Below are 22,638 nucleotides of genomic sequence, written 5' to 3'. Positions count from 1 at the left end.
TTATGTTATTTTTCCTCTGAAGCCCTGAAGGAGAAAGACTTACTGAACTCACCAGGTAACTTATTTGTTATATTAGCATTAGTACTCCTCACCAGCAGCTGTTTCTGCTGAAGCTAGTTATTACCTGAGATATAAGAAAAAGAAATCTACAGGAAGAAGAATCACTCCAGATATCAGTTTTTTTTTCCATGGGTGTGTCTTTGCAGTGCATCTGCAATTTGTGACAATTCCCATCCAGAAGCATGGATTCTCTGGGGGACTCCCAGGAAATTACACCTCGCTCTCATATCATTCCATCTTCCCTGAGCCTGTTGTGCTGCCCACTTCCCCTGCAGCTCCCCTCCACGCTCCTCCTGACGGTTACTCCACCACTGTATGCTGCCGAAATGTTACACCAGCCCGGTTTTTGAAAAGCCATTTCATTTTTCACTCTTGTCTGAGACTTGCAGTAATGGCCTCCTCTCACTCCACATGGTTTCATCACTGATACACATTCGCTGCAATATTTGCTGGCCTTTTCTGACCTCAGACAGTGGATGCAATTATGACAGGCCTAATGCCCCACTGAACTGCACTGCCAGACTGCTTTTAGCTGCACTACACTTCATGTGCCCTGCAGAGTTAACCCTTTCCAGGCCCCTTAAGATTGAATTTTAAAATTATATTACTGGATTTCAGTTGACGCTGGCAATTTACAAAGCTATAGCATTTGTCAAAGCTACTGTGCGATACTAAAAAGTGTATGGAGGAAATCAAGCAATTATATACATGAGATTATGAAGGGAACGCCAATGGAAAGATGACTGTGTGGCTTTAGGGAACAACATGTTGTTTTAAAGGACCAGGATAATATAAGTATAACATTTTAGCACTATAAAACTTACAAATCTCGAATGTTAAAACATAAATCAGCCTACCTTTCCATTGTTTTCAAAACCGATGAGTGATTCTGACACTAATGTGCCTCTAGTGTCACACCTTTATAAGACAGAAAAACACTGCTAGACATAGATCCTGTGTTTTCTTGGTCTGCAGAGCATAATTGTCAATTTTTAGTAACAGAAAGCTGATTTTCTTTTACTGAAAAAAGCCTTTTTTATACATAACTGTGTAAAATGGAGGTGGGGTCAGTTATTTCCAACCCAGAAAAGTTCAGATTGAGTATGATTACTTTTCCAAAAGATTGTCTGCATAGAAAAAAAATACTATCTCTGTCTTAAGCACTTTTTTGTTTTTACCAAGGGTTATGGGACAACTAGATTCTTTACTTTAAAGGAAGGAACAACCCAAGTCTAAGGGACCAACACATGACACAGTTCATGCCACAGTGATGATGATAGCTATCGGGGGGAACTGCAGGGAAGTTTTTTTCAGGTATGAAAATGTATTTTTACAGGGAGGGTACTTTTGATAGGTCCACTGTCGGTTCAGAAACTCCACTGATCATTTTCTTAAACTAAATCAATAACTGCTATATGTCCAAATATACCTCCTGCACAATAACCCAAAATTATTTCCTATACCATCAACTAGCTTTTACTCTGGAAACCTTCTCACGTTGTTGACTAGTTTTTCTGTGCTACATTTCATAAAGATTGAGCCCTACTTGGTTTTGTCTGTTCCAAGAAAAGTGAAGCGCTCAAAAGATAACAAGAATCAGCATGTGGCTGGGATACATCCTCTAGTGATAAAACCAATATTGCGAGATAATTATCATGGATTTTTTACAGTATGCCCAGTGCACTTCTCCTGGAGGGGGAGACTGTCAAGCGTTTGATGAATTTTAGTTTTTATTAGCTCACAGTAAAACACGGCCTTACTATCTTATATCGAATACAATAACCCATCTTTATAGTCAAGGGAACCCACAGTAAAACCAAAAAAAGTGCACATCAGCAGTTGCATGCTAATGTAATGTCGAACCTTATGCAAATGATGTATTAGTTGACGTTTCGTTTTCCTTTAATGTGAAATTGTTTTCATTATCAGCGCTGGTCTTTAAGATTTAAAGATTAAATAATAGAAATATGGCACAAATTTCCAGAATATGCCTGATTTAAGAACAAGAATGCATATACAACTACCAGCTCCTTTAGAGAGGTTTTTTAATGCAGGGCTTCTCAAACTTTTCATGGCCAGGGACCCCTTAGCAGTGGTAAAATTTTTCCAAGGACCACTTTAGATTCCTCATGCTGACAGTATTTTTAAACAGCCTTTTATGCTGTTAAATAGAACAGGAATTATGTATGATTTTAATATATATATATATATATATATATATATGTAATTACACCTAATATTAGAGATTTGGTGGAGATTAGATCCTCATTCTCGATAAAGCCAATCTTGACGTAACTGTTGTCATACTTTTATCTGATTTGGCTTATACCTTACTTGATGAAGTGAACGGAGTTAAATATTTGTCCATTGTGTTACTTAGCTCAACCCCAATGCATCCTCAGCAGTGCCTCCTCAGGCCCAATAACAGGCATTTCACGGACCCCCAACCCATGGTTCGCAGACCCCCCGGGGTCCGGGGACTCCAGTTTGAGAGCCACTGTTTTAAAGCAATTAATTGGATACAGTGTCTCGCAGGAAGGAGGAGTCACAGCTAGAATCCCTGTGATGTCATAGAGCTACAACGCTCTGGTTCCCAGCAGCTCTCTTTTACTTTGCTCATAGCTCTATGCAAAAGGTGCCTCGGGTACACACACTCCTGAACGTTGCTGGCCAATTAAAAGACTGCATCTTCGAAGAAATCCTGGATCCTAAATAGGTTCAGTCTACTTTGTGTACCTGGTGATTGTCCCTGGCTGAAAATAAGACTAGCTGAACCTGGTTGGTACTGAGCTCCTGCAAAAAATAAATAAATAAAATATTGAAATAATTATAGAATCAGAATTAGAGTCAACTTTATTAATGAATTTTGTGGGTACAGACAAGGAATTTGACCTTAGATCCCTATACTTGTGTTGTGGGATCTAAGGGGAAAAAAACAAGAAAAGGCAACAACAACAAAGAAAAAATAGCCAGACAAGTACAGCAAACAGAGCAGTAAACTACAATTTATAGAGTGGCTGCTCGTCTTCTCTGCTAATTACCGCCACGTAACTCATTGGAACTCCTCCAGTTCAATAGAACAGTTCATGTAAGTGCAGGGCTTTCAAGCCTCACATAATGAGCGTGACACACAGGACATTCCTCACGCTGTTCAGAGCTCACTCTAAGCCCCACGGTCTGTGAAGCTGTTTTTTTTTTACAGTTTGGTGGGTATCTATAGTTCCCGCTGCTGTTCACGTCAACATAGTAGAGGAGCCCATGTCGGCCATCCTCTTCCTAACGTCCGCATAGTCCTTATAAGTATGCTAAATCCTGCCTCCAAAATCCAAGCTGTTAGTGCTGAAGCTCAGCAAAGATTAAAACTGTAATTAGTTCTGGTCAGTTTGCCACACAGCTTGTTCTGTTCAAGTGGCAATCGGTTGTAGAATGCCACGTCATACACACATTAATATTTGTATTAGTGGTACTTACAGGTACCTGCTGGACTTAGAGGGGTTGCTACGTTCTTTGTTAGCTGATCTGAGCCACTCACTCCAGATGTGACATCATCACGCCTGCCATTCATTGGCAACATTGGTAGTCCGTATATTCCTTAAATTGCCATTTTAGTAATCCAATGCTTCCTGTGTTGACTAGTTGATGCAACATTAATAGGAAATTGTCAGTTTAACCTAAATCCCAATTCCTCAAAACAAATCCTGGAACTTAAACACACATATTCACACCAAACTGCAATATTGGTGCATGGATTTATTGGTTATTGGTTTCAGTTTTATTCTTTTGTTTCTTTTTTTTGTCATTTATTACTTTTCCTTATTATTTTCATTTTTCTTAGTATTTTAGCTCTGACATCATCTAGCCACAGATTCTCAGCTGGATTCAGATCTGGACTTTGACTGGAACATTGCAACAACAAATGTTCTTTGATCTAGACCAGTGCATGGCGGCTACAGCTGTGATTTTGTGGGAAATCTTTTTTTACTGGAAGTTGAACTTTCACCCCAATCTCATATCCTTTGCAGACTCCAACAATATTCCTAACAGGATTGCCTGTTCTTCAGCTCCATTCATCTTCCCATCCACTCTGACCAGCTTCTATGTCCCCATTGAAGAAAAACATGGCGCTGTCACCACCATGTTTTAGAGAGGGGATGGCATGTTTAGGGTGACGTGTAGGTTTAGCGTTCCAACGTGTGTGGTGATAAGTAGATTTGACAGTTAAGCTTTGGTATCTTCTGACCAGACCACCTTGTTTCACATGTCTGTGTCCCCCATGTGGCATATTGCAAAAGTTTTTCTCACACCTTTTTTTTATCAATGGTTTCTTCTTGTCACTCTTGTCACAAGTCTCTTGTCATTGGTTCCATTAAGGCCAGATTTGTGGACTGTTCATCAAATATCTAAGTGAGAATCTCAGCAGCTCCTCCAGAGTAAAATTGATTCTCTCCATTCCCAGCTTGTCAGTTTATGGAGACAGCTATGTCTTGTTAGATACGCAGTTCTAACAGTTCTATTTCCAGATGAAGGATTGAACTGTGCTCTGTGAGACATGCACTAAACTAATGTTTTCCAACCAAACCTACTATTAGCTTCCCCACAACTGTATCTCTGACCTGTGTGGCACGATCCTTAGCCTTGATGATGCTGTTTGTTTCATATTTTTCTCTAAAAATGGTCTGAGGCTTTCACAGAGCATCAGTACATATACTGAAACTAAATTACTCACGGGTGGACTCATTTACTCATTACTCATCTATTACTCAAGGCAATTGGTGGCATAACATTTAATCTCAGTGTATTGCTGCAAGACAAGCTGAATATAAGCTCATGCCGCATTTTAATTATATTTCTGTAAAACATATTTTTTTCTGCTTTACAGTTATTTACTTATTTGTATTATTTTTGTAAATTGAGGCTCGTGTAGATAGGGACACTATCTCTCTATATAGGCCAGGATGTGATGTAAACTTACACACTGCTACCAGTGTTGGCCAAGCATACTTTCTTAGTAGGTCTCCTTTTATCCAGAGTAATGTTATAAAATATAAATTAGCTATAGGGCAGCTATGGTTGTGTATTTGACATTTATAGCAGGTAATATCCAATAAAAGAGGTCTCCAAGCATCAAATGTTTTCTCACCAAACAGTTCACAGTTTGTGAGGTATTTCTGCAGTTTTAGTACATTTTTACTTGTGAATTGTATAACAAAAGAGCAGCAGTACATCCCGATACTCACAGGCTCAGCATGCTCTTAGGTGCCTGTCAGAATGAGCCATGGCTGAGCAGGTGGGATTGTCCCACCACAGAGATGTATGCATCAGGAAGCAGTAAATCCTGCACTGGCTTCCATTTGTTTACGCCTCCTGTTTCCTGCCAAACAAACTACTAGATTTCCCATGAGGGCTGCCGACCCCCCACACGACATCCTCAGCGGACATGCTTTACGGGCGTCACAGCCAGATGAAAACAGTTAAAACCCCATTTTTAAAAAGGTGCGTTTGCATGTCGTTTGTGGGTGCGCACGGCTTAGATTCAGCTCAATTATCAGCACCAAACGAGAGGATCTGCCATAAATCAGCATATCGATCACCGCTGTCTTTCTCTTTTGAATAAACGCCTTGATTCATTTCACAAGCAAACAATTAGTCTCAAATGTTGCTTTAATCCATCTCTTTTTCATACATCCAAAGATTTTAACACAACAAGAAGTTACGGCAGGCAAAAAAAAAGAAAAAAAAGAAAAAAATCATTGTGGTGCAAAATATGTCTATCCTTTATCACAAAATAAATGATTATTTTTATTTAGTTTCTAACTCTCTTTCTAATATCTGATTTGTCTTTTTCATATAATGTTCTGTTATTAATCTTTGCTCCTCCACATCTTACAGCAAATCAGAGCTCTTTGTATACAGAATGAGTCCTCTGAGATTTCTATTTTCACATCAAACAAATGAAAATCTAAATTGTGTCAGACCCACAATCCCCTGTTGGATTCTATTAATTAGGTGGCACTGCTATGTCACAATAAGCTTCTCATTTTGTGGGTTTATCTGGAGCCAAATCTGGTCTAAAACCTTGTTAGAGCGGGTTTGTGTGCACGTGTGCACCTAATACTTGAGTTTTATGCCCCTCTGCCAGGATGTTTTATTAACGTGCCGCCTCACAGACAAGACGACATATTTCACGAGTGAAGGACGTGACCCTGATAGTTTATTTCCCATGATGAAATTGTCCGCAGGTTGATGACTTCGTAAATAAACAGTTTATGGAGCAGCAGTTCTTGGCTGCCGGTGACAACAGCAATTATTATTGTGTAATCATCACAGTGGAAGGTTGCTCAGATGTACAGCCCTTTCTTTTTTCTTCTGAAGTAGTTACAAATCAGAGTGAATTAAGAACATATGCTTTGTCAGATCACTATTGTTTTAACAACCTGCAGTCATAACAGTTACCCATTTTACATCTCAGAGCATTAGCACAATACAGAGTGTCAAACATTACTCGCACCCCTGGTAAAAAGGTGTAACAAGCCCTAATGCTAATGCACATTTTGCTGCAGCATAGTCCTACACGGAAAATCAAAGGAAAATCCATCATTTCATGTGAGCACATTTATTGAGCAAGGGTGGCAGTCAAGAAATCAAGCAATACCTCTGAATACAGCCTGGACTGCAACAAATGTTCACTAGTTATTTAAGTCATATATTTGATGACACTTAATGTTTACAGCAGCATAAAAAAAGTTTTAGAAGGCAAATGGGTGTTCAAGTCATTTAGAAACTAAGATGTTTCATTGCCAAGACAGCAATAAATGGATACACAAAAAAGATACATAAAAGTGAAATATCCACTACTACCTAAACAAATTTCCAAATAGATCTCCTTGGCCACCTTTAAAGGAATCAAGCTTGTCAATACAGTGTAGAGAGAGGGGAAGCATGTTCCGCAGTCGAGTTGCGGCTGCTTGGTCTCCCTTGGTTTCAAGGTGGATCTGAGCAATCAACAACAGGGTCCAGTAAGCTGGCCCCAGGGTAGGAGTTGAGGCATGGAGAGTGAGCAGAGTTGTACTGGTAGTTACGCCACGGTTGGGTCTTTTGAGGTGGAAGATTTTTTTCACAAAGAGCTACTTTTAGTCTTAGGAATCTTTGTGAATAAGGGCACAGGGGATTGTGCAGTTTGCTACTGTCTTAATCTCTTAAGTTATTTGTCTGTAGATTTGGTTTCCTTCCCTCTTGTTCCTGTAATCAGTCAATTTTCTGCTCTTATGGATTCATTCTTGTCTCTGTTAGATCTTTGTTTGCCTGCATGTCTTCAGTTCCGACAGTGAGTTTATTTTGCCATTGTCTGTTTGTCTCCTGCCACCTCATTCCTCTCCCTCTCCTTCAACTCAATCACATGTAATATTCCGATAGATTACTAATCGGACGTTTGTAGAAACTATGATTAACTTAAAAAAAATAAATTTCAAATGTATATGAAAAATAATACCTTAGTTAAAGAACGGGTTGCTGGGGTCTCGACAACTGTTCCTGTGATTAAAGAATAAAAACAATTGCCTTATCCTGAGATTTTTTTAACTGAATAAATATACTCAAAAGTTTGTACATGATACTGCAACCAGAGAGTATTTCCACATCTTTTCCAACATATGTGTCCATACCTGTATTTCAGGGACATTTTTTGTCAGTATTGTCACGTAATATTTAATAATTTATGCAAGTGAGAACAGATTCAAGCCTGCTATGCCAATAAACAACACTGTTTTTAGATGCCTGTTTCTCAGCTCCCAAGACATGAGGTTTACATCCAGTGCTGACTCCAGAACAAGACAGGAAAGTAATGAAATATTAAAAAAATGTTGGTAGCAAGGATAAAGCTTTTCTTCTTCATGACCTGAAAAACTCAAGCACATCCTACAATTAGCTTGGGTCAGTGAAGGTTAAATCAGATTCATATATTCATGGACATCTGCTTGAAAGCGATTCTAAACAGGAAGTCTGGCCGAAACAACAGTTGCCTCCTTGCTTCTTTGTATATTTAGAAAATCTATTTATATGATTACTAGATAATTTGACTGTTATTTGAAAATGTCTTCATTACCAAATGTAATTAAAGGTATATAGCCACATTATATATATATTAAAAGACCAGAAACCGTTTGATCATGATAAAATAAGGTTATATATACCAAGCCTCAATTTTGATAGTGTTTTGATTGTCCTTTTTGAGCTGAAAAATAATTCCCTCTCGGGTGGAATGAACAAATATAAACAGACGTGGCGACATATACTGGCAGTGTTGCAGAAATATCATAATACCGGTTTGGTTAATTTATAAATAACGCCGGATTGAGCCTGACCCTCTGCAATGCTTCCCAATACACCAGCAACTCGCCGTGATCAAAGACCAACGATCTACAGCAACCTTGACAGCCTCATATCAGAAAATTTACTCACGTCAATCAACTCTGCGGTCACATCTGAGCAACTGACAGGTTTAGCATCTGCTTCATAGACTTTCCAGTCTTTTCCCTCTTGGAATAGTTTTTTTTTGCCCTTTTTTCACTCTATATTGAACCATTCTGCATTGTTTCACAGGGAGATGTGAATAGCCGTTAGCCGCTTCTTTTTTTATCCCCTGCTGCACATGTGCAGTACATACTTCTGTTAAAATTGTAAATAAACACGAAAGGCTTCATTCACTTACAAATTGAGCAAATAAACAAAGCATAAAACACCAAAATAACAACTAATACGCCAGCAGGACGTGATAATCTTTCATAAAAACTTTGTATGCAAACCAGAGGGAGCTACTGATGTATAAATAGATAAAAAAAGTCAAATAACGTAGCTATGCACCTTTAAGGGTTTAAAGGAGCTATAAGTAATACTGACACCTTGTGGCTCAAATCGGTACAACAACGGCTTGCTAATCACAACAATATAATATGCCGTTTTTAAACGGTGTATTGTTGTTGTGAATTTTTACTAACACAGGACAGCTATATGATGTTGTATTCTGTTCTGTTTTTGGTCCCCTTCCGTTGCTGCTTTTTTGTCAAGATAAAATACCAAATGCTGTGCTCTGTGTTGTGAGCCATAGGTAATCTCATAAGAGTGGTCAGCAACCAGGAAGTAAACACGGGCTACGCACTGAGCTGAAGTAGTTCTGGATCATACCTCTAGGTTTGAAAGTAGAAAAACGTGACTAAGACATTGTTGAGAGAGGAGAGGACCGATTGTTCATAGGGAATGTTACTTCCGTCCCAGATGACAAATGACAATGATTTAGATTGATTTTACAGTACATATTTTGCGTAAAGCTTCTTTAAGAGCTATTTTTAATTACCATTTTTTCCCTGTACAACAGCTTTTTGTTCTGTAAGTCAACATGAGATGCAGTTTTCCAGATCAGCCACTTTAATATGTGTTGTCAGCACAATTTACTGCCTATAGATCCCCTGTATGGCTAATCCATAAAGTCCACCATCCACACCCCCATGCCTACATTAGAAACTGTGTTGCAAAGGGAGAAATTAAAAGGTCCAGAAAGCAGGGATCTATAAACATATTATATCCTGTTGTTAATGGAAATGTCATCAACAGAGGTCTCAGAGCTCTTATTGAGTGATGAGCCAATTTCCTTGACGCTCTCTGAACCACTCACATGTAAAACGACTCGAAATCCCCAGAACTGAGTGCATTAGCAGCAAACTGCCATGCCACAAAAACAAAACGACCAAATTTTCCAAACAATTAAATTTTAATGCCTTCTTTTTTTTCCAATTTTGAGCAAACCCCAATAAAAACACATTTGAGAAAAGCTGCTCTTGGGGTGCGAGCAATGCGGTAATCATTTCCAGTGTGTGGTCACTCCCTGCTGGCCATGGGAGTAATCTAAACAGATTGAGTAATCGTGAGCTGTGTGTCCGTGAAGCCAGGATCAGTGGTTGAATGACCGTGACGCTGACCATAAGTCCTCCTGAGGCGGCAGTATCAGGTAAAGTCACAATCATGTCTGCGGGTCATTCAAAGTGAGTGAACTTAACCTTTTATTTAACCACATATATACTTTGAAAGCTGTTTGATGTTTGTGCTTGTTTCTTAGAGCAAACGACTCAGGTGTGTCAAAGATTACAGGATAAGTATTATGTGCAACAAATTCAAATTCAGAAACAATTCACCTCTACAAATGCCTTAATCTTGCAAACCTTTTGAAAGATATTTAATTTCTTCTAGATGTGTGTTTCTGCAAGCAAAGTATGGATCCCCAGAACATATTTGTTTACAGTACTCTGCTAAGTTATTTGTACCCCCTTGAACTTTGTCACATTATAGCCACAAATTTACAATACAGGGAAATCCTAGAGGAAAACCTGTTAGAGGTCGCAAAAGACTTGAGAGCGGGGCGGAGGTTAACTTTCAGCCAGACAATAACCCTAAACATACAGCCAGGAAAATAATTTAACTGTTCAGACAAAACAAGTTCATGCATGTGTTGAAATGGCTGAGTCAAAGCTCAGACCTTAATGCAGTTTTAAATGTTTTGTCAAAACTGATGTTTGCACATGCCGTCTATTTAGAGTTTGAAGATGGTGGTTCAGATACAATATGAAACACAATATTTGTAGTTGTTGCATGTTTTGTAGCACAGTGTAAATGTATTTATCACTTTATTATATTATTAAGACTTGTAAATTACTATGTAAGTCTTAAAGATCAGTCATAACAATTATTAAAATTAAACTGAGCTTTTCATCAGACCCCTATTGCAGCTTGGCTTGAAGCCTTGGACCAAAAACAAACCCAGAAACTGTTAATAACATTTGGCTGTGGCAGATAGGCTGAGTTAGACTATATACTTCGGTGAGTAAACGATATTTAAAGAGTTTTTTTTAAAGATATCTAGGGATGATAGCTTCCCAGAGAACTGCTAATAGAGTTGCTAGGGCGGCAAATTAAAACTCTCATTTCCCTGCAAAGGGCCCCCTGGAAGCTGTAACAGACACTGGAGTGGAGACATGACTCTCTACTGCTTGGCAAAGCTTGCGGTATATATATATATATATATATATATATATATATATATATATATATATATATATATATATATATATATATATATATATATATATATATATATATATATATATATATATATATATATATATATATATAGGCGACCTGTCCAGGGTGTACCCCGCTTCTCGCCCATAGATAGGCACCAGCACCACTCTCGACCCCATGAGGGATAAGCGTGTAAGAAAATGGATGGATGGATATATATATATATATATATATATATATATATATATATATATATATATATATATATATATATATATATATATATGTCCTTCAAACAGGAACGGTGAGATGCTCTATGTGTCCACAGCTTATGGGCTAAAATGTTTAATTCTAACACAATAGAAATGCAGTTTTTTCAGGGAAAAATGCAAACATGTATTTTTTTTTTAATTAAAAACATTTATTTTCACCTTTGGCATCTTTATACTAGCCTAGCCAGCCAGACTGACTACGCTGTATACACGCTGGTAGAGCTCAATTTCAAAGGTGGGACGAAAAGGCTCAGCGTTATCAGGTTTGCACCAATAACAACGGATGTGACGCAAAAAACTCCAATCAAAATGCTCTGTTTTTTTTTCATTTTTAGTCTGTGAAACAAGTTATGCTGTTGAACAAACATGCCAGTGAATGATTTTTGCCACTTTTGTCTAAAAAACATAAATGTAAGATAAATATTTTACTCATATGTACTGTCTTCATTTTCCAAGGCACCAAGCAACTAAAATCTCTGTATGTATCTTGAATGTTATGGTTACAGAAAAGTGCTGCATTATGGGTAAATTTGCACCTGAGAGTGATGTATTGTAAAGTCCCATCTCCTGTGCTGTGATTGGTCCGCCCTGTTTTAGGCTGGAGCATGCGGAGCCTTAACCAGACTTACGCCTCATGTAAGTCCTTCTGGCTGGTCAGGCTATCAGCTTTAGCTCAGATATTTGACATGTTGATACAAAAGCAAGTTTGGTACAGGTTTCAGCATGTTAGCATCTTTAAAACAAGACCCACATCAATTTGTTTAACAGGGGAAAGATTAACCTGTTATTGCTGTTGATTTTAAGTATTTGAACATTTACCGATATATGAGTTTGACCAGGTCAATATTTTGCAGACTTTTTACGATGAAAATAAAATATTATAAACAAGCTGCTTTTCTATTAGAAGGTGATTTCAGATGTATATACCACTTAATATTAAAGTTGGTATACTTGGGGTATTGTATGTATATGATTTATTTTTCGCCATTTGTATATATTAAACAGAAAAAATAAAAATAAATTATGTGCATTAAGGATTTGAAAACCTGCTATGTTTAGCAGATGTTTATTCCACATTGTTGCTTGAGTTCATTTATCAAAATAGCAATAAACGTTCTAACTGTAAAAATAATGTCACATTAAATAACATAAATAGAAATAATTGTTTTAATAATATTGTAACACTTTGGTGAAAATACAATTAAACGGATGTTTCCTCTGAAGGTTTTGATATTGTGGAAAGTCACACTGCTCCATGCCCAATTTAGAGTTACTTTATTTCTCTAAAAAAGACAAACAGGAAACAGGAAGTTGCAGTTCAATAAGGATTACTTCACCTCACAGTAGGCCTTTACTTCGATGTCTCTGTGTGTTCTCAAGTTTTTGCAGTTCTGTCCTTTCTATGGCTCATATTAGAAAACAAATTGTTTTCAGAGCCACTATGAAAGACTGACAGGAGTCAGACTGGTACTAGTCACCGGCCATCAGGTGAGGGGAAATCCCAAACAGGTCCTCAGTTCATCACTTAGAGCACAACATCTCCTTTGGGCAATTTAGAGCGGCATGATGAGCTGACAACCAAAACCAGCCATCAAGACTGAAGCTTTCCCATTGTTCTTTCTTTCTCTTTCACTCAGGTATTTGTCCAGTGGGCTGTTTCACCGCTAGAAAAAAAAAAAACTTGTGAACAGACTGATGCCAGTTGGCATGGTAACCTCATGTGTGCTGATTTTCACTGTGTCTCCTCCAAATGAGAAACGGGGGAGCCCAGCATGATGTTCAGAGTTGTTCCGAACAAAAAAGAAAATGAAGCTCTCACTCTTTGTGATGCTTTAAGCACTTCGCCCTCTAAACCTAAGAGTGGGCTTTAAAATCAAGATGTGAGTGTCAACGAGAAGTGACAGATATTCTGTGAGAGTCTGACTCATTATATCCCAGTTAGAATGAGTAAGCGGCATCCCTGTCAGCACTCCTCTCTCATGCTCTGACATCATGGCTTTAACAGTGGTGATGATGATGATGACGATGATACCTCTTTACATATTAAAAAAATGACTTAGCTTCAGCATGAAGGAAAAGTGGGAGTTAGTGACAATCTGTCACCAGCCACATCTGATTTAATGTCCGATTGGTCAAATTAATGAAGTGAGAAAAAAGAATCGGTTTTCCAACACCGCTGGTTTCTCTCAATTTACCTCCCACAAAGAGACAACAAACCTTCCCTCTATTTTCTGCTGACAAATGGCTCTACACTCTCAGAGTTAAAAAAAATGAGGCGCTCTAAAAAAGGGTTAGCCTAAAACTCTAACACTATTTGATGTTCAGTAAGCAATATTCATACACATCTTGACACATTAAAAGCATAAACTGCAATATATTTTAGCAGACTTTTATGTAAGATTAACACAGAGGGGTGTGTAATTGTGAGATGAAGCAATCAGATAAATATCTCTCACAGAGCCCTGTTCAATCCATCATCAAAAAATTAAAAATATGGATTAACTGTAAACCTGTCAAGATTTGACTGCCAACACAAACCTCTTGGTAGCTGTAGAGGAGCTACAGAGAATAATATAAGAGCTATTAAATGTGCAATTCACAAAATTGGCCTTTATGGAAGAGTAAAAAGAAGAAAGCCATTGTTGTGAAAAAAAAGTCCCATAACAAATATTTGTACATGTCTTGTGACAGTTGCCATGAATGGCCACTAATCACATAACCTTGAAATTACCATTAACACTATAAAAATTAGTGGTGGCAGCATAATGCTGTGGGGTCTGGGCTGCTGGTCAAAAATCAAGGAAAAACCTATTGAACTAAATAGCGGACAATCCTGGTAGAATGCACGTTAGAGGCTGCAAAAGACTTGAAGGGCAGGGTTTCAACTTCTCACAGTACAATGACCCTAAGCAGCCAGAACTACAACCAAAGCATATTTATGTGTTAAGGTGTCCCAGCCAATGACCCAATTTAGGTTTGTAGCAAGTAATGGGAAATTATCTTCCCAGGTGCTTTCTTTCAAACTAATTGGGGTTTAGGTATTTAGCAAATAAAAAAAAAGAACAGTGACCAAAGATTTTAGTCTCTAGATGTGCAAACCCAATGTATACACCCCAGTCGATTTGCAGCAGTAATTGTAGAGAAAGATGGTTCTTGAAATTATTGACTTGGCCGATTTAACACAAATACCTCCCAAACTTTTCAGCTTTTTACTTTTGAGGGGAAAAAAACTTGAAAGTCATTAAGCATTATCCTTCCCTTCCCACTTATGTGATATTTTACATAAAATCTCAATAAAATATAGTGGCTGTAACATGATAAGTGTAAAAAAAAAAATTCAAGGTGGTTTTAACAATTGTGCAATCCAGGAACTGTGTGAAAACACAGCTTTGGTTGAGCCCTTCCTTGTAACATTCTTTAATCATCCACTAGGGGGTGCAAGAGTAGAGCAAAAGATGGTGAGCTTCACAAGGATGAGGTATGAAGCTTTAACTTTAATGAACATTTTTAATGAATTGATTTTAACTCAGACTAACAGAAATAAATCCTCACAAACCCTGATAAGTGTATTTTTTTCACAAAGCTTCCAAGTGTTATGCCTCGGCCTCTTCTGGACTCTTTATCTTACCCTTTCAGTGATCTGTGCGAAGGAATGCCTCTGCCGTTATATTTTAACACGTCTTTGAATGTGCTGCGCACAGACATGGGATGCAAAGTAGTGATGAAATTACACCTCACCATCAAGAGAACGCGGAGATTCAGATAACGTATAGACGCGTCAAATCTTTGGCTGGGGGCTTCGCAGTTCTGTGTTTACCTGGACAGCATTTGTCAGTAAAAGTCAGTGGGTCAGATAATTGAATGAAAAGAGACAGATGGCAGCTGCATTTACTGCTGATTACATGAAGGCCGTAAACTTGCTCTCAGTTGCTGGGAGGGGTGCCAAGACCAAGCCTATTAAACTAGCAGAGCTTGAGTCTTAGAGGGTTGCCGCTGCTCAAGGAGGTGACTGCAACTATAAACAAACTGAAAGCACCAGGATCTGGAGAGTATTCATACAATAAGTATGCGGCTAAGAGAAAGCAATACCTCTTATTGCATTTTGTGAACTTTCATACCTATTGGTCCCAAAGGAAGATTTATGACAGAAAGAAAATTCAGTGTGTTTCCCTACTCTGATGGAGTTGGGAATGAAGCTGCTGTCACTCACACAGACTAAAACATGCAGAGGCCTCTAGGCTGTAGAAATATTGCACAGAGTGGCCGTATAACTGCACAGTGCAGTAAATATAAATAGTTTATGCTGATGTAGGGCCATGCGCAGTGTCACGAGACGACCCGTTGCAGGAGGAGCAATGTTTCCGTGAAAACCTGCTGGGAAATGTGAAACAGTTCCAACACTGTTCTATGAGCAATAAGGTTCAGCCTTACAATGCACTAAGTAAAGCACAAACATGTAAATGCATCAGACTGTTAAAGCTGACATCTTATAATAAAATTTAAATATTTAGCAACGTGCTGAGAGCGCATTGTTGTATTTACACCAACTTAATAGGTACACCACAGTAAATGGATTTTACTCAAGACATCAACAGTAATTTAATCTAATAAAAATTTACAGCTCTGCAACAACCTGCTGTGAATGACACATTTTCTCTCTGCTGCATTCTCTCATTGACTCTGCTCCTTATTCATTTACATTAGTCTGATGTATTGGCTCCTCTGTGTGAATGTGTGATATGTTTACTGATTATTCTGATGTATTTTTCCACCAACTCCACAGGACAGACGATCAATATTCCAATTACAGGTAGGTTTCCTTTCTTGACCTGCAGAACAGTGAACATCAGTCAGTATCTTTGTCAGAACCATTCCCTGCACAAGGACATAAAGTAAGTTGCAGCAAGATTTAAGCAAATATACCAAAGTGGAACAAGTTTAGAAAACCGAGTGGTAACACACAATTTCTCAGAACCTTTCACAGTTTATTGGGTTTCTGATATGAACAACAACAAATACTGTAGTAGATGTCACTTTTACATCATGCATCATAGCGCTTATTGTATGTTTGGAGTAAAATTAAAGCTATGAGCCAGACCTTTCAGTTATACTCACTTTAGATAGTTTGTCACCTGAAGAAGAACATGTCATGGTCATTTTTTTATACTTGTGCTGGGGTTTTGTTGCAAATGATTATTTGATGAAGCTAAAATCTTCCCTTCTGAAAAGAGGCTACTACATGCCAAGCCTCTCTTGACATCACAGTAGGCGTCTCATCTTAGTTCTTTTGAGCAAGATGTGTGTGTCTGCAGTATTGTCTGCATTATCACTATCATTAAGGTCAACCCTGTTGAGCACTGTCTATAGACCAAAACAAGATGTGTAACAAACAGACCCGGCTGCAGAAAGAAATGCAAGGGTGGTAGTGGTGTTGGGGCGGGAGGAGGATTAAATTTTTTGTGGGGGGCACAGTTTTAAAAAAAAAAACATTTTATTTGCTTCAGGCTAAACAGTAGGTCTATGACCAGTCCTATAGTGCTGAGAAAAAGATTTGTCTCAATAAAATTCCAAAATCATAAAAAAAGAAAATAGCAATAGTGTAATCATTGTTTCCAGACAGGGCACATGTTTCCACCCAATTGGGCTTATTTTGTGTGTCAGTCCATTTTGTCAGTCAAGGATGCTTTTTGGAGCGGGCGGTTACCTGGAGTATCGAGAAATTCTGAAAACGTCAGCAGCTGTTTCGGCCCATGTCAAGGTTGCCTGAACTATGTGAGGGATATGTCAGCTACCGGCACTCAGACCAAAATGCTGTGTAAGCAGAACTGCAGGCCAGCTGCGGTTTCTGAACTTGCTGGCAGAATGACCACAATGTTGGCTTTTTGGAAATTGCTGTTGAGAAGAACCAGCAAGATTTTAAAGGCAAACAGAAAAATAAGAGTCTGTCTGCCCAAAACACATGCTGCTATCCAAACTGGCTCTCCCCTTCAATCTTAATTTCTCCTGGATGTTATATACACAAGACGTTCTGTCGCATCTCTGACCTGGACAGAGCACACTGAACTGCCTGATAACGTTCCATCACTATCAAAGACTATGGCTGCAAGTGCTATCTGGGACAGTTTAGACACACACACACACACACACACACACACACACACACGATTACATTAAAACAGACAGGCACACACACCACCTCTACTGTGCTTTCTTCCCTTACTATGCTGCTTTCTGTTTTAGCTGTAGTGTCAGAAAGGTCAGATCAGAGACCTCAAGTTTAGCTTTATGAATATAAACATTTAAGCTTTGAATTTTTAGTGATGAAGATTGTTCCAGTGAAACAATGAAACAAAAGAAGTTATTCTATTTTTTGCTTTTGAGAGGTTGGACAAAATTACTTTAGATCAGAAATCCCCGAGAATATACTTGTCTTATTTCTTATTAATAATAATACTAATTAATAATTTCTGTATGTTTGTTAATATGTGAAAGAATTCTAGTCAAACATTTACTTATCTTACTCCTTTCTTTTTCCTATGTATGTCTGTAATGTTTTTCTGTTCATGTACAGCATTTTGAATCGTGTTGTTAACGAAAAGTGCCCAAAAAATACATTTGCCATACCTTTAACATGAGTCCAAGAGAGGTTGAGATTTGGGCTATAAAGTCATAAGCCTAAGCACTGTGATAAACATGAGCACTGCTGTCAGGCTGAACACTGACTGAAGTCAATATTTATACTAGATGAGGTACTTTAACTACAGCAGCTAGGCAGCACAAGGATCAGAACAAAGCAGTTTTCCCTTCTGCCTGCAAGTTATCCAAGTTGCTTCCATTTGGCACACTGCTCCGTTTTGCTCCTTATGCTCCCTAGCTGTCCTAGCTAACCCTCCTAGCATGAATCTTTACTCCAGTGCTGACCTCAATGCACACGTTCCAAACTGAAATTAATGGCGCTGCTTCCTGCTCGCTCTCATCTGCTCCACTGTTACTTCCTGAATTTGTTTGCAAATAGGTGCAAATATCCATGCTGCACCAGCAACGGTGACCACAGCCGTCTCTGCAGGCTACGAACGTATGGCTCCATCCGAATACCCTTAATAATAGCTTCTAGCTCCTGCTCTTAGCTCCTGTTCCTTGACCTTTCCCGGGGTCAAGAGTAGGAACTCTATTGTGGGGAGGAAAGGAGCTTTGGGCTGAAGTGCCGAATTCGGACACCCCTTAACTCTGAAGTCATTACGTGACCAAAACGCACATGAATGACAGGAGGCCAATCTGGGCCTACAGCCTTCCAAAGATTAACTACAAAGTGTGCACTCTGCTCCCTCCAGACATTTTCGTTGATTTCTGTAAGGGGGCTGTGCTTGTATGTCATGTCATACAAAGGATTGTGGTATACCTTAAGGGTTCTTTGCGCAAGAGATGTTGTAGGGTTCCTTTGGATCTATGACTTAGTGACCCGGCCCTCTCTAGCTGTAAGTGGCTAGCATGTTATATGATTGACAAATCAAGATAAGAATAGTAGAAAGTTGGCCACTCCAAGGTAAAAATCAAACAAAACCCAAGTTCCAGTCCAGGGTGGACACTGTTGGCTCTGCAGGCGGGCACGGACCCCTAATGCCCACCCATGCTGCCAGGGCTTGTGATAAGCCATGACTCCATACCCCTTGACCCTCCTGGCCTTGCATGCAAGTACGTCCATGAGAATAGCTGGAACTCTGGGCTTAGAACCTCCCTGCTCATAAAACACCACCATCACAGCAGTGTAGCGTAGGAACAAAATCGCCGAGTGCACATCCAGTGGATTGAAGGGTTCTCTTGCTAACAACATTACAAAGTTATGAGTTGCTTCCATCTACACTAGAAACGTTCCTCTGAAAGGTGATGCTCTTTTGCTGTGTATTTATCCTTTGCAAACATTCACAAACGAGTCGACAGGTGAGAAGTGGAGGGGAAAGTGGGGGCCGGGATGCAGCTGGAGTGGAGATGGAAAGAGGCGTGACTTGGAACGCATCTTGTTTTAATCTGCAGACAATGCTCAACAGCCCACCTAGGGGTGAAATTCTGCTTATTGCTCCTTTAAACAGAAATAGAAACAGATGTGGACCAAAATCCATGTATTGCTTTCAGAAGCAACCTCTGTGTAATTTAATCTTATTCTAAATCTAGTTGTTCCATAACAGGTCTTCTTGTGGTGGACACATCAAAAGGCTTGCACCTGACATAGCAATGAAATGTGACTCGACGATATATTGGTTGAAAACAAGTCTACTGCACATAAAGATTTTTAACTGTAAATACATTTTAAAAAGCATCCTTCCACATAACTTTATGTATTGTTCTGTTTTTTACAGACACACATGAATACAAATCTAAGAATGTATGGATAACAAATGAGGTTTGTTTTGTTAAATGGTTCTCAGTCATTCATCTTTGCAGAGTGTTTTTATGTCAAAGGGGTTTATCATGTTGATGACAAAAACAAGAACATCCAGCATCAGCTCCTCACAGCTGACCTGGTCCTTTAAGTTTGACTCATCTGCAATCTTTTACCATGAGAGTTGAGAGTCATTCTCAGAGCTTCCAACTGCATGTCATCTAAAGGTTTATTCCCCCTCTATATGCATTCTGACTCAACTGCATTGACAGTACAGTAAAGCAAGTGCAATAAACTGTCTGCAGAGAGGGAATGAGTTGGCCTGGATAAGTATAATCAATTCCCTCTGCTAGCTGCTGTTCGTCCAAAATCTAGGACTGTTCACAAATCACCCTGTTTGACCCTCAAGTTCAGATCTAATGCCATGTGAACTCCCATTACCGTCATCTTTTTTCAATCTTTCTGTGCATTGGACACTAATGGAGACAGACTCTACTCATTTGCTTTGTGTCACCTTGTTAATATCTTCCAGAACTAAGTAACTTGTGTCCTTATGAAGCAAGAGAGGTGTCGCTTTCAGAGTTAAGGGCCATTCATGGTCATCTCGGATTAATTAATAGATCGTCTGTATTGATTTTATCTCCTCTTTTCTTCTTCCCTTTTCTGGATACCTAATGGATTTGCAACTGTGGTGATTACCAAAGGGCAGTGAGCAAACATCCAGAGGAGGCAGGCCCCTTGAATAAATATTAGCTGTTTTTCTTTGGATAGAGTGTATTTTCTTGCACACATGCAGAAAAGAGACTGTTTAATTACTATGTATTTGCATCTCCTGATGTGTGCTTTAATCCTACAGTATAATGAAAGTTATGGTGTACATATTTACGCACATTCAAACTTATAGTTGAATCCTTACTCCTTCTACCTTCATGAATAATTGAGAAGGCAGCGAGATTTTAAATGATTCCCTTGAACAGAGCAGATGCTTTGTGGAAGGAAGGCAGCACTTTGAGCTTTTAGCAAGGCTTATTTAGACTCAGTGCCAATGCAAAACTAGTCACATGTTTTTACATTTTATCACGTTGCATGCTGATATGTGACTGCATTTTACTGAGACTCTAGATGATAGATCAACACAAAGTGGTGCGTGGTTTTAAAGTAAACATTAACAGGATACTTGCTTTTCATCATGTTTGTTAAAGAGTCAGTAGTTTGCTGCAGGTGTAGAGACTGGCACAGCATGACAAACATTTGTGAACATAAAACATTGAAGTCTTACCAGAGATGCTCAATTAAGTTAATTTCTGGACTTTAACTGAGTAATTTGAGGGCATTTATATGCTTTGATTCTGGCTGTAGATTTTTGGGTTGTCATTCTGCTGGAAGGTGAACCTGTGTCCCATTCTCAATTATTTTGCTGCTTCCAACATGTTTTCTTTAGGCACTTACATGTTTAATTTATCTCCATCTTCCCACCAAGTCTGAGCTGCTTCCTAGGGCTGAGCATTATGACTGAAAAATGTATCATGATATAAACATTTTATGTCAGTCGATATCGATAATTAATGATTTGCTTTTTGTTTTACCTATTTGAAATAAGGACCAGGAGAAAAAAAGAGAGGTGAACACAGCTATAAAAAGCTGTCAATAAACATGCTGGTCAATGTGGAAAAGTGCTTAGCTGACAGCATCTCCTTTTCCTTTTCTATGGGTTCCCTGCATATCATTTGACGCTGCACTGCTCCAACAGATGGGAGCAGCTGAGGTGGTAAAATAAATTTGTTGTATTGCCAGACTTAATAGGGTTAACGACCTTGCATAGTGTGCAGACAACATTGGTCTGACTCCCATCAGACCTAAAATATCCAAAATATTGCCAAGTGCTGATGTGACCTTTCCTCTTTTATCCAGTTTTTTTCTGGAGCTGTTGAACTCATTTTCTCCTTTCACTCCATGTTGTTCGTTTTTGTGTTGAAGCTGTTATGAGGCACGTGGTAAAAAATTAAACTGCTACTGCACATGCTGCTCAACAAGTTGTTGCTAGCTTACCAGAGAGTTAGTGAATTTGTTGATGCCAACAGCCTTGCTTAATTGTGCCGTGAGAGGTCGAGAGGCTAAAGCCTTTCTTGTGCCTACATCCCGCAGAATGCCGTGCGGTTTTGGATTAGAGTTCAGTGAATTTATTGATCATTTAATTGAACGAATTTTCCATTAATATTGATCCCGTGTCTATCATGATAGACACCATTATTATTTTATCGGCCAGCCCCATAGTTTTCCCATCCACATATAAAGTGCTTACATTCAAAATGCTGAACAGTAGGTAGTAAAAATGGCAAAACAAGAAATAAAAGACATTATTTTTTTTAGGTTTTTACGGCACTTCTGGCTTGTTTTTCATACAGTGGGCTGACAGGAAAGAGGGTACGAGAGATGGGGGAAAGGGCCACAGGTCAGAGTCGAACCCAGGTTGGCCGCACCGAGGGCTAAGGCCGTACATGGTCATGCACTCTAACCACTGCACTACCAAGCACACCTAGGAAGCACCAATATTAAAACAATTAGTTTAGGCATCAAATTATTAGTTTAGGCATCAAATTAGGCTGCATAAAACAAGGTGAACAAGTGGGTGTTTAGCTTGGCTTTAAAAACCTCCACAGAACAGGCCTGCCGATTGTCTAAAGGGAGATTATTCCACAGAGATTGGGCAGGACAGCAATAAGCACTCTCGCATATAAAAGATCCGTGCCCTGTGATCGAAGAGCACGGGTTGGAACGTACAGGTGCAAAAGTTCGGATAGATAAGACGACGCCAGACCATTTTGGGCCTTGTAGGTGAGCAGCAAGATCTTCAAATCAGCT

Source organism: Fundulus heteroclitus, chromosome 19 (assembly GCF_011125445.2).
Source record: "Fundulus heteroclitus isolate FHET01 chromosome 19, MU-UCD_Fhet_4.1, whole genome shotgun sequence".
Classification (NCBI taxonomy): Eukaryota; Metazoa; Chordata; class Actinopteri; order Cyprinodontiformes; family Fundulidae; genus Fundulus; species Fundulus heteroclitus.
The sequence above is the reverse complement of the archived record's forward strand: the minus strand, read 5'-3'. Positions refer to the sequence as shown.